The sequence below is a fragment of the Dermacentor andersoni genome, chromosome 11, assembly GCF_023375885.2.
Source record: "Dermacentor andersoni chromosome 11, qqDerAnde1_hic_scaffold, whole genome shotgun sequence".
NCBI lineage: Eukaryota > Metazoa > Arthropoda > Arachnida > Ixodida > Ixodidae > Dermacentor > Dermacentor andersoni.
In genome coordinates this window covers 24,605,697-24,619,402 of record NC_092824.1, presented here as the reverse complement: position 1 = coordinate 24,619,402, position 13,706 = coordinate 24,605,697, and the positions used below count along the sequence as shown (strand labels likewise).

The 13,706-nt window shown below is 42.4% G+C and overlaps 1 long non-coding RNA gene across 1 annotated transcript; it reads right to left on the bottom strand.

The window, feature by feature from the left end:
- Positions 1–335: 335 nt before the first annotated feature.
- On the bottom strand, positions 336–6,386 carry LOC140214266 (uncharacterized). The gene is made up of 2 exons (XR_011891242.1): positions 5,894–6,386; positions 336–1,285 (listed from the first exon to the last, which is right to left on the bottom strand). It is a non-coding gene; the product is annotated as an uncharacterized lncRNA (long non-coding RNA).
- Positions 6,387–13,706: the final 7,320 nt, after the last annotated feature.

Here is a 13,706-nt window from a genome sequence, read left to right as displayed (position 1 = left end):
AAACACATGCGAACCCACCAACAGAAGCGCTTCAAGTGTGACGTTTGTCCGGGGACATTTTCGACGTAGAATGAGGATCATTTCAAGGCTCACATGTCGGTTCATACTGGCGTGAAGCCGTTCAAGTGCAGCAAGTGCTCGTACGCATCAACGAGGAAGCATCTCATAGAAAAGCATGAGTCAGAACACCACATTGAACTGAGCATCATCTATGTTGAGTGAACATGGCATTCAACTAACGAAGGGGTGGGAGAGGAGGGCAGGACACTCGGCTTCCCCAAGAGCCATTGACCTGGGGAATGGTCTCCTTGAGATACAACATCCAAGGCCAGTCATGCAAATTTGCAACGTCCTTTAATAATTCATGTTTTTTACATCATTTAATTGAGTTCCCCCAGCGTGCCATTACCTGCATTTGTAATTTGTTTCCTTGTTTCCAAGACAGTACTGTTGCTTTCGATGCCCTATGTCCTTTTGTAAAATATTTTTTAACACGTTTTTAGGAGAGGGATAGGGAATTGTGGGCTGTTAGAGCTATCTGTAAAGCATGGATGCGTTCTTTCTTTTCTTTTATAATAATTTTTCCCTAAAAATAATTTTTCTTTCAGTACTTATAAAGATGAAATATTCTTTTATACCTTCTGCTAGCCTCTCGCATATGTAGTATGCTACTTCCTTCTTTTTTTCTAACATGGTGCATCATCGTTAGTGCCATTACTTTTATTTTTTTCGTGTTAGTAAACTGCATTCCTGTGTATCCCTCCATTATGCAATTCCTTTTGGTGCTTATAAGGTATTTAAATGAATAAACTTGTCCTTTTCGATTATGCATTTCAGTTATTCATGAAAATAATGTCTACCTCTGCGAGTAATCAAATTGCACTATCTACCTCAGCGAGATGCAAAATTGTGCTATCTGCTATGGAGGTGTTTTTAAAAAAAGTTTGTCAGTCTTCCCAAAATCGCCCTGGGTTCACAGCCCTCCCCCATAACTATCTGTAAATTGAAATGTTATTTCTTACGTATATGTTATTATGTCTTGCCAAATTTTACCCCACGCCCAGACAATAATCCTGGGTGTGCTAATGTATCGGATCCATACAAGAATTTATGTCGGGCCATGCGAGGTAAAACATTGGCCAGTGGCTGGCACAACAAAAGGCTGATGTCAATGCCCACACACTTAGCCTAAGCTATCTTGTCATGCTTGGCCCGGCCTATCCTTGATTAGCCACTGTACATCTCACTAAAGTTGGGGCATCACGGAAATGTTCTTGTCCAGTTCCTGCATGAAAGAGACATTTAAAATTTTAAATACATGCACTTTGCACACACACAAAAAAAAAAACCTTCAGGAATCAAATGCTGCTTCTGCACGAACTACGTTATTTACTAGAACTTATTTGCCTTGCCCTCGTGACTTCCGTTTTCATTATTCCTACAGAGCTCAAAGTTGTGCTAGCGATCTTAGCTGTGCCGCCAGGCCCGTGCAGAAGAATGCTCGCCATGCTACGCCCGCCATTGCTCTCAGCTTTGGAATTGGCATGGACTTAAAACATGGAGCAAAAAAACTTGGGAACGAGCATGACGTCAGCCAACCTGCTTTTGCAACACAACCTCCTCTGGCCCCGTCGCTGCTTTCACTCACCAAATGCACACATCATGCATAGAATTCTGGCAACAGCACGCTGTACATGGCTCAGTTTGTAGCTCTGAGTACTGGTACAAACATAAAGGTGGTTGCAAACTAGCAGTCGTAAATGCAGCGACAAGCTTGCCTCACTCTGTCTTCGAAAAATATGTGTGCCCCTCACATCCAGATAAACTTATGTGGCTTGTCTTGTCAAACTCTGAAAATGTTCTGTATTGAAAATACTGTATGCTGTAGCATCGTAGGAAGCTTCTAGAAGACGTTCAGCTGCAGAAACCCGTGACAAAGCCTCTAAAAAAAATAGCGAGGCTACAGGGTTAAGATGGACCGCAAGAAAGCAGCAGTTAAAACTGAAAAGAACATTCTTGCTTGTGCAAGTGCATGTAAAAAAAGATATTTCAATCAAATCTCTGCTTGACGACTTCACAATGACAACTGAAGCCACCTGGAACCTGACATAAAATTCATAATTTTTCCAGGATGCCAAGGCATACTGGTTCACTGACAGAGAATTGAATGCGTCTGGATTGCATAAAAGGAGCCTTATTAACCTTGTGTGAGGGCAATTTTTTGGGAACCCTTGGGCATTCGGGACTCCAGTGTAGCTACAGAACCTCAGAAAAATCTTGCTACCACATCAGCTAAAACAAAATATACACTAGAAAAACAATTGACCTATAGCACGATAAATTGACAAGAGGCTGTGGGGACAGAGTTCATGGTAGGCTCGTACAACACGTTCAAGAATCTGGAATTTACAGTGTTGCAATAAAACTTGGGGCTAGTTGGCTCATAATGCTCAGGAAATAGATGCTGCACAAAACACAGACAAGGGCAAGAGACGGTAACACGGGGGGTCATGCACGCTTGTCCGTTTTACGTTTATTAGTGTTGCGCTTGTCAGTGTCGCCACCCTCTCGTGCCCTTGTGTGCAATCCGTGCAGCATCATTTTTTTTAAGCATTACAATGTTACATTCAGTGAAATGCAGTTCACTAATGCAGCTAAGACTGGGCTTGCAATATGTCCACAGTAATGTAATGTGGTACAAGAAGGCTGCACAGCTTATGGACCACAGTAGTGGTGATGCCTGGCATCATTATAAGTGTCAGTGAGATCATCTTGACAGGGGCTGTACTTGGAGAACGGGTTGCGCATAACACTGAAGGCTTCAGGTCTTATCGGCATAACTAGTGATGGCTGTAATGTAACATTATGATATCCGATCTGTTTGGTGCAGCATCTGAAATCAAGCGCTACGTGCGAAGTGTGGTACAGTGGCTCTGCTTCACCCATACGCTCAACTTGTCTTTGGCGAAGCCCCCAAGACTTCAAGCTGTCACAAATGCTGTTAGCATTAAGAAAGAGGTGATTTCTTTCTTCACTGCCTCACCAAAATGAAGTAGTGCCAAAGATGCACCAGTAGAGCATTCTTGCTGGTTAACTTAGGAGCCTTTGCGAGACTAGGTGGGTTGAGTGGCATGACAACATTATCCGGTTTCAATGTTACTTTGCAGTTTGTGAAACGCTCTGTATTATTGCCAACCAAAGAGAGATACAGAGCTCTGCGAAAGCAAAGGCACCTTGTGCTACATTCAGTGATGGCAAGTTCCTGGTAGCAATTGTTTGCTTGGCAGACTTGGTGGTGCTTACTCATTCTTTAGAGGCACCTCTTTCAGAAGTAGTGCACTGACGTCCACAAGGGCTAGAAGGGTGTTGGCATACATGCACCTTTCCTGCCGACAAAAGAGTGGACGCCTAAGAACTAATTTCGCAGTTCTACAAGCAAGCCACCTATCTGGTAGATGAACTGGAACCTGAAGTGCAGCTCCAAATATAAATAAGAGGCAAACACGCAGATTCAACTTCCCAACGTTAGATGCAGGAAGTTACTACAGGTTATCAGTGTATGCTCAATTGTGCAGTTAGGTGCTAAGCAGATAAAAACAAAATTTGCACTAAAAGCACAAGTTCCTACAAACTATTCCTTTCTGTGCACTCTCGCTTTGCCACAAATGAGGACAATGCAAAGCCTGTGACAACTACTGCTGAGCAATATGCAAGTTCATGGGAACCAGCATCACAATAATAAAAGTGTCGCAATAATAAAATGAACTCAGGCTGAACTGCAAACGAAAAAGAAGATCACGAAAAGATGGAGGCTTGCAGTGATGAACAGTGGTAGAACAAACAATGTTGCTGAAGCCACTGTTTTCACAAGGGGTCTTGCCTTTGACAGGGCATGTCACTCCACCAATACAAGCCAAAGACAAGTCCCCTTGTTGAAACATTGACTCCAGTGGCATTGTTTGTTCTACCACTGTTTATCACTGCAAGCTGAACCATGGTCATCATGAGAGAAATGAAACAGGGTAGACTGGGAAGTTTCTACTACTGCCATTGAAGCACTCAAGTCTGACATGCGAGGTCTCCCTTTCTATCAATTAATTTCTGCAAATACTAGTCTCTCCTCCTGCAAGTATCACCAGTGCCAAGTGATTGTTCTCTACTGTCTGGGTTGGCCATGTTTAACACCCGTAGGCGACATTCGTGCTGACACTCAAGGTAGCTACCATTTTGCAAAACAAAGCTCATCACTGAAATTTCGAAATTAAAGCCTTGTGCCTCATTGTCTGCAAGCAGAGCAAATTGACTATCTTCAAAGCCTTTACTGTACCACGCAGAAATTCAGCATGGCAAAAACATGTTTGGACGTACCCTGAGATTTGTGCAAGAAAGCCAGATACTTGCATCATCAAAATATGGGCTCTTTTCCAGAAGGCCTAAGGCACATGCAAGGAGGAAGACGTGTTTTTCCTCAGAAACCACACATTAATGTGGCTGGTCAGTATGCATGCTAAGCAGTGCTTCATGGTGGTATAGTGCCATTGGACATCGAATAGACTATATTTAATTCCAAACTTCCTAAGAGGACTCTTTTGACATGCAGCATTTAAATTGCTCAATGAAACTAAAGCCACTGACTTCAGGGCCATGGCTTTCATTCAGCCAAGTGCATAGCCATCCTGTTTCTGTCAAGTTCTTGCCTGGCTACACTTGGAAAAAAGTGATGAACAGTGGCACAAATAAACGAAGCTACGCAGCATGACAGGCAAGAGTGCCAGCTTGTTTATCTGATGCCCTCAGCACATCCATGTAAGATCTCGGTGAGAGGATGCACAGAGCCTTCTACTGCACATTTTCCCTCCACTTGCCTCCCCTCTCCTGCATGCCTTTGTAATGGTTCTTCTCTGTTAGCACTAAATAATGGCGCTGGAGTTGTAGACAAGGTAAGATGTGAAAATGAGGTACACATGGAAAAGAACAGCGCCCATTTCACTACAAAACGTGTCGTCATCATAACGCATGTCAGGTGTCGGTGTGTAGAATGCTGTATTATGTATTGAATTCTTTGCTAGTTATGTGCAGCGGAGAGTTGCCACGGCATTAGATGGGCAGCATTGTCGGGCAAGTCAGAATTCCTGTGCACCTTTCTCCGCTGACGCGACTACATATTTTGTGCATTCACAGGCAGTATGTAATGAAACAACTGCGAAAGTGACAGTTTCAGAGACATTTCACACTTCGTGCTAAGTGTTTGTTGAAGGTCAATTCAAATAAATTATGTTTGTTCGTTGTAGGTCAGTTCAAAGAAATTATGGTACCACAGAAAGTGACGGAGTGACACAATGCCTTCACACTCGTAGAGACACTCCTCCAGAACATTTGAGGAGACTGAGATATCTGGTGATTGCATGATGGTATGATCCGGGTTTACAAAGAAAGGCTCAGAAAACATCTGACCTGAACAGCAATCTAAATATCCACTAAGAAACGTCAACTCAAGCCTTGTTGTACGTGACAGATTTATTTCTTCAAATACCTTGCATACCCCAAAAGGCATTGCATAACGAAGGGATGCAGAGTAATGCAGATGACCAACATATAAAAATTAGGCATGATAGCACTAAATATGAGACGCTACATAGAAAAAGTAAGGACGCTTTAACATACAGCATATGTGAGGCTAGCAACAGGTGTAAATAAAGTTTGTTTAAACATATTACAAACAAGTGCTTTCAGTGAGACAGAAACTATATTAAGAATAACATGAAATAAAAGACGAAAGTATGCAGGCTTCATGCATAGTTGAATTATTAACATGCTGTGCAAGAAGCACAAGAAAAGGAAAAGGGGACACGACAGCTCAACTACCGAAAGAATGAAAGAGAAAAATTGTTACCAATATAAAGTACAGGGGCATGACACACTTCCTCCCCCGCCTGTTCGGCCGACCTTTTTCTGTTGTCACAGATCACCACGTTTCTTGCTGGCTATCGTAGCTGGGCTTTGCACAGTCCTGTGCTCTTTCCTTTTCCTTGTACATCCTGCGCAGCACGTTAATAATTCAAGTATGAACCAGCTAGTCCACAAGAAAGTACTATTTAATGCATAGCATATTACAGCCAACATTCACCCCCCTCCCGACTCCCAAAGAAAAAGAAAATTTACTTGTCATAAGTCAACAAACCAACACAAAGCAGTCAGAACAAGGGAATAATACTGAGAATCATGCCAGCAAACAAAGAAAAAATTCTGGTAAGTGCAAATCTAGAAAAACTGAATTGCACTGCATTATAAAAAGAAAAGTGCCTGATTAAAAGATGTCGGAGCTTTTTGTGGTAAGCCGCAGAGACTATGGTCTCAAGAATGCATAGGTCGGCAAAATAAGCTGACACTCCTTCGCACCGACTCTTCCATATTTTTGCAGGCTATATACTCGCTCACTCACGTGCACTCGCATTCTTACTCACACCCCCTCATACTTACTAACACACTTGCATTCATGCTCACTTCCGCTCACACTTGCTCACGTCCAGGGCATCATTTTTGCTGCACGAAGCACTCACCAGTTTGACCAACTGGCCAACTTAGACCAACTCACCACAATGCTATTCTTCTACTACATCCACTCACACTCACCAACAGTCACTCATGTTCATAATTTAAAAAAAATTAAATTATGGGGTTTTACGTGCCAAAACCACTTTCTGATTATGAGGCACGCCGTAGTGGAGGACTCCGGAAATTTCGACCACCTGGGGTTCTTTAACGTGCACCTAAATCTAAGTACATGGGTGTTTTCGCATTTCGCCCCCATCGAAATGCGGCCGCCGTGGCCGGGATTCGATCCCGCGACCTCGTGCTTAGCAGCCTAACACCATAGCCACTGAGCAACCACGGCGGGTACTCATGTTCATACTCGCTCAGTCACCGTTGCTGACACTTGTTCATACAGACATCAAGGCACTCATTCCTGTCCACATTCATGTCCACTCAAACTCGCCAACGCACACTACCGTTCAGACTCGCACCCACTGACACCTGTCATCACTCACTAATACTCTATGTCACAACAGTGAAATTATTGTGAAGTGAGCATGAGTTGCTGTACTGGTGAAAGAGTATGCCGACCTATGCAGCAACGTTACTCCGCTAGAAAATGACTTATGAGGAAGCTAAAAAGTTCCGTATGAGTGTCCTGGCATAGGTGGCCATGAATAGGCACAACCTGATCCATATGTACTCTGAGCAATCCTTTTCTGTTCATAACTTGGGGGGTTTGACTGTTTGCACATGTGGAACTTGATCATGGTGCTCATTGTTACTGATCACTTAAGGGTGGGTGGGGGGAGGAGTGTGTATCGAACATTGGTTTAGACACAGAGCAGGGCTCGAATGGCAAGGCTGAAGGGGGACACGTCTGCATAGCATAGGCCCTTTCATCCCTACAATGCTCAACGCCCAGGTGCAGTGTAGATACGAGAACATAGTACACTTTATGAATAAGGCACACTGTAGATGCAATACAGTAACTTATGCACGATATATGTACATAGTTGTACAGGCAAGAAAAGAAACTTGCACAGGGCTCATACATGACATCCCAATGAAAATTCAAGGGGCTAATCAACAATTTCAGGGATGCCAAAGGCCAAAACTCAAGGAAGGGGAAAACAAATCTTATTCATACGTACACTGGAAAATAGTGAAATCTCCTTCTTGTCTCAGCTGCAATTTCTTGCAGCCAAGCAGCTGCTGAGTTGGACACATAGTTCAGTTGATGGCTAGTAGTCTAAGGCCTCAACCAAAGATACTTGTCGGGCTAAAGGTAAATTGCTGAAGCTTATTTTCCACCACGCATTTACAAAGTCTGGGGCTTTAAAACTGGAGCGGTGATGACTGCACTGTGAACCAACCAAGCCAATTAACAAAATAAAAAAAACAGTGATAATGCTTGGTCGCTTGATCTGGCTTTGTCTGGCTCCATAGTGGCAATGGTAAATTTAAGGATTTCGGCCAGACTCATCTCCCTGTTAATGTCGATGTTAATGCAATGCGCACTGAAGCAGTGTAGCGACACATCGTATTGCCAGCACCAAACATGTCATCTATGAGTAATGCATGCAACGGGGATCCTGTCTGGTGCTTCCCACGAAACATGCTGTGCCATCTACCAGCATTGCCGTGAAGTCCATGCATGGTGTGTATGTGAACGCATTGTCTTTTGAATAATATATATATATGATGCAAGTTCGATTCCACTCAGTACCACAGAAATGCTTAAAAATTTTTTTTGGCTTTAAGGAATGGTGCCTTCCCAGTGCCACATGCTCACATGCCCAGTGCCACATGCATAATGAGCCAAAGTGGCACCATAGAGGGTCATTGAACCCAAGTTGGTACGATGGTCAGTTTCGAACTTGGTTCTCTCAGAACAGCAGCCGGATGCTGTACCAATTGGACCATAGACTACCCAGTGACATAAGTTGGTGCGAAAACAGAGGGAAAGAGGGATAGATAGATATGAATTTGAATTTTTATTAGACAAAGTAAGGTCACCAATTAAAGAAACATGTTGAGAAGCATCTGGATCCTTAGCATCATGCTAGTAAGGGCCCATGCAGAAATAGAAGCAGCAATACATGCATAAGCATACAGGCAGGCGCCACCTTTATGCATATTAGCATACAAAAGGGTTTCAACAACTAATAAGTTTTTTGCAATAATGTTTAAGCATCACAAGAAAAGAGTTATGTTGCTTTAGCCGAACACGAAGATTGTCCCAGAGAGAACAACCAACACTAGAAGGCAATTTTTTCCATGCACATTTTTTACTAGTGGCTTCAAGCAGTTACTACATTCATAGCCTCTTGTTTCGAAATGACAGGGCATAAAAACCGAGCAGTGAAAGGGGACATTGCTAGTTAACGAGATATAGGCACCATCATTGTAGTTTTGTAATTTATTAGCAGCTGTAGGGGACACGATTTGGTATTTTAGAAAAGAGGGGTTTAGTAGAGGTCGCATAATTTGAGTTTGACATGTAATGGGTTGCACGTTTTTGCAGGACTACAAGTGGTTTTATGTAAGAATCGTGTGTATGACCCCAAGATTCTGTACAATAAGATGGTTGACAATGAAATAGGGCAAAATAGATTGTTCTCAATGTTACTACGTCAAAGAAATGGCAACATTTGAAAACCGTAAAGCAGACCGTGCCGAGCTTTTTGCACAGACAGTCAATATGTATTTTCCAGTTGAAGTGACAATCTAATGCAACACCTAAATATATTAGGTTACTGACTCTTTCTATAGGTTCTCCTTCAGCCTGAGGCACACAAAAGTTCAATGATATAGCTATCTTTATGGGAACAATGAATCACCATACATTTTGCCTTCTTAACGTCTAGGAGCAGTTTACTGGCATGAAACCAATCACAATTTAGCTTCATTTTTCTGTTAGCTGCACGGAAAATGTTGTCCATGGATCGATGTGCACGAATGAGAGCAGTGTCATTTACATACATGACAGGAGTGAAAATATATGTAGCATTAATGGAAAGTCATTTGCGTACAATGAAAGTAAAATAGGTCCCAACACTGATCCTTGGGGACACCTAAGGTAAGTGGGAAAAAAATCTGAATTAGTATTGAAAAACCAAACTGTTTGTTGTCTGTCCGTAAGGTAGCTTCGAAAAAATTTAAGGCATCCCCCACCGAAGCTATAGCATTCTAATTTCTTAAGTGGTATACCGTGATGACAGGATTTAAAGCTTTCTTAACACCAGTTGGGGGCAAATGCACATTGTGTTGAAATTGCACAGAACTATATGGTCGATTGATATTGATGAAGAAGCGATGACCCTGGTGAGACTCGTAATGGGACTCGTAATGAAAACCATAAGAGCTAATAAGGAGAAAGTATTCATTGCTGTCATCTTTTAGTAAGTCAGCGTGAATAGACCAACACCACTGCCTCAAGCACAAGACTGCTGAGGCATATAAAAGAATGAATAGCCTGGGATATCTTGAACTTCGCCTGGTTTCAGCCAAGTCTCAGAAACAGCTATGAAATCGTACAGAGAAGAATTAACAGCTAGGAAGGAGCAAAGAGAGTAAGAGAGGACGGAGCAAAAGAGAGGAAAGAAGGAGTGAACTGTCCATGTTGCACTGTATCGGCATACAACAAGAGTCACTGTTGTTGCTATCTAGTAGTAATTGTTGCATAGCCATCACTGCGAAAGTTAGCAGATCTTCAGCAGATCTTCCTCAGTTTGAAAGTATAAAACACTAGAATTGTCTGCTCACCTACCAACAATTTTTGGATTTGCCACCCATAGTTAGGCACTGGAAGGTGCGTGAAGTATCCTATAAGAATGCTAATTGCATTAACAAGCCTTTTGCTGGTGGCTGTGGACACGACACGTATCACCGCTTTGCGGCACTCTGAAAAGAAAATATCTGTGATAATTTCCCGATAGACAGCGCATATCTATGGCATAGCACCGATGAAGAGTTCGTTACTTTAATGTTCAAAAATCGCCCACGACCACAGTTTTCAAGGAATTCAAGAAACGCATTTGATTTCAAGTAGATCTAAGGGCCCTTAAATCGATTTTTCAAATTCAGATATTTCCAACGAGGTGTACAAACCCTGCTTATGTAGGAAAAGAAAAATAGGTGCTAGCACTTCTAACGTCTTCGATTACGCTGCCTCCAGGATCAGCTCACTGTATTTTGCATCAACACCATCAATAAATGCCAGTGAGTGTGTTGTATAATGCTATCACCTTACAACCCGCACTGGCTCAAGTCAAAAGTGGTTTGCGACAAAACGTAAATCAGGCAAGTGAAATAGCCAGAAACTATAAAGCAAGGATTTAAAGAAAAACAAAAGACAAGAAGGATTTCACCTGTATTAGTAAAACAACAATCTAAAATACCAAAAAAGAGCCACTCCCACCATGAGGTGAGGCTTGGTAAGACAGGAATAGCGAAAAACGGGGTGCAACGCTGCCTTGAAGTTCCAACACCATCTCACCATGACGTCATTGATTTTGATGGCATCTGCTGGGGATTAGTTTATTGTTTACAGTTAAAAGTGGTTTGCATGTAGGATTACAGGAAATAAAGTAAATTCAGGAAATTGAACTTTGCACTTTATTTTCTCCTTTACTAATCAAACTATCATTACAAAGTTAATAAAAATAAAGTTTTCAAATCACTTAAAGTTTCACTTTTGTGTCCCTTTAAATGAATAATTACACTTCGACATCTATACCAGCCCGTTTAGGCTTTTCAAGACAAGTTGTCAGTGGCACATGAAGTAGCTCCAATTGTTCAGGTGGGATGTACTTGAAGAGTCACAAATAAGTTTTGGTACTAGTGAGAGTGCTGAGCTCATCTCCCAGAATTGTCTGCTGAATTTCCAGCAGCCATGGCTGTAATGATAGCCTTAACAAAATATTTTGCCTGGACCGTATTAGCATGGATTACAACACAGTCTGTAAAAACTGGGGCCACGAGGAGACCCTTGTCAGTGTCAAAAGAAATTGTTTTAATATGTTGGCCTGATACGTGGTCATGGCCATGAAAGCATTGTTGCAATTCTTAAGGACAATGTGTGTTGTAGTCATTTGTAGTGATTGTGACTGACTGTGATCATACACACATGTCTCTCGGTCTATCTTTCTTTCCTCTGTACGTTTCCGCTTCCGCATCCCCTATGTCTGGTAGCAAAGTGGATTTTTTGTTCTGGTTAACATCCCTGCATTTGTTCTTTTACTTTTACCTTTCTCTCCCTCTCTCTTGTTAAAGCTGTTTCTCATTGTGCTTGAGTGACAAATGCACTACTGTCTGCAGTGCGCTGTGTGCCCCATTAGTATGATGGGTATTATGCGAGACCCCTTATCGGGGCTCTCCAATTGCCTTCTGCCTCAGATTGTGATGATCGATGTAGACCAGCCAGAGTCATTGGTTTCTTCAAGGGCTATGGGACAGGTTTGCTGGAGGTCCATAAAAAACTGACTCGCCATCCTAGCCCTGCAAAAGTGGATGTCCAGATAAGCTGTTGCAAAACCACCACTACAACTGCTGAGGGGCGTATGCAATGTTTAATTTATGGTTTGGATGCTTGTTTTGAGCTTGTTCTTCATTTAAATGTATGCCATTCTGTGTGTTGTATGGGTGATTCCAATGAATGTATGCACTATTCGCTTCACTTTGCTGAGCACTTGTGGCCTCTGCCTTACAGTGGTATGAGCCATTGCTTACCGGGGTATGAGCCTTTGCTGATGATGATAGACGCTTGTCTTGAGCTTGTTATTTATTGAAATGTAAGCTGTTCTGTACTTAATTGTACGTATGAGTCCAATGAAGCTATGCACTGTTCGCTTCACTTTGCTGAGTGCTTGTAGCCTCTGCATTACAAGGGAGACGAGCCACTGCATTTTTGCTTGCTTAGGGGGTATGAGCCATTGCTGATGATGGTTGCTCTGCTCACAGACGGACACAAAAAATGCCGACCACCGAGAGGCTGACAGCTTCGCTGTAAAATTTCTGGTTCTGGGGAGCATAACTCATGACAGTTCTAAGTCAAACTCACGTTTTAAGAGGGTAGCAAGTTAATCATGATTGTCATTTAGTGGGTAGAGTAAGCTGACGGGGAGTTTGAAGGGTAGCATTAAGGATGCTAGGCAGCAGTGTAATCATTGTAGACACAGTGACGTATACCCCTGTGAGATGTCTAAGCTGTGGAAGTATTTGCTGATTTATCACTTGCCCAATCTGTTGTGTATTTGTTTTGCAAGTTGCTCTTGCAGTATGAGAATTAACTCTTCCATGATGGTCTCAGTGAGCGATGCTTTCAACTTTGGCAGTAACCGCACAGTTTGAGCTGGTTGCAAGCTCTGGATTTGGTCTCTCTTAGCTTGAGCGAGCGAAAATTTAGATGGATGCATTTGCTGGCTTTGAATTCCAAGGAAGCATTTGTGGGAAAAAATGGCACCAAGGCAGTCCTCGAAAGCTGAACCTATTCGTATCCAGTTTGAGCATGTTCCTTATCTTACAAGTTCTATTTTGGCCTGTTTGTGGCCTGTACATGGGAAATTTGTTACCATGTGTACACCTCTATAATTCACACACGAAGTCATAGTTATGGAATAGTAATGTTCATTCTTTATAAAACCACACATCATATTTTGTTGTGGCAAAGTTTGGGCCGATGCCTTCACTGTGGCCTATACAGTGACACGTAGTGATGATGACAGGTTGTGGTTTATAGAGATGGACCCCCATTATGACACTTTGGACGGGAACTGTGCATAAAAGTGATGGTATTTTGAAAGTGATGAGTGCTGTGTTTGTTTTTTCATTTGGTTGACAGCAAATAATTTCTGAAGTTCAGCAATATTATCTTTGCAAACTCAGCTGGAGGGTAAAAAAATATTTAACAAAGTATGTGGTTTTATGTGCCAAAACCCCGATCTGATTATGAGGCACGTTGTAGTGGGAGACTCTGGAAATTCGGACCACATAGGGTTCTTTAACATGCACCTACATCTAAGTACATGGGTGTTTTCACATTTCGCCCCCATTGAAATGCGGCTGCCTCGCCGGAATTCAGTCCCGCAACCTCGTGCTTAGCCGCCCAACACCATAGCCACTAAGCAACCACGGCAAGTAGCTGGAGGGCTTTTCTGTATCATATGTAC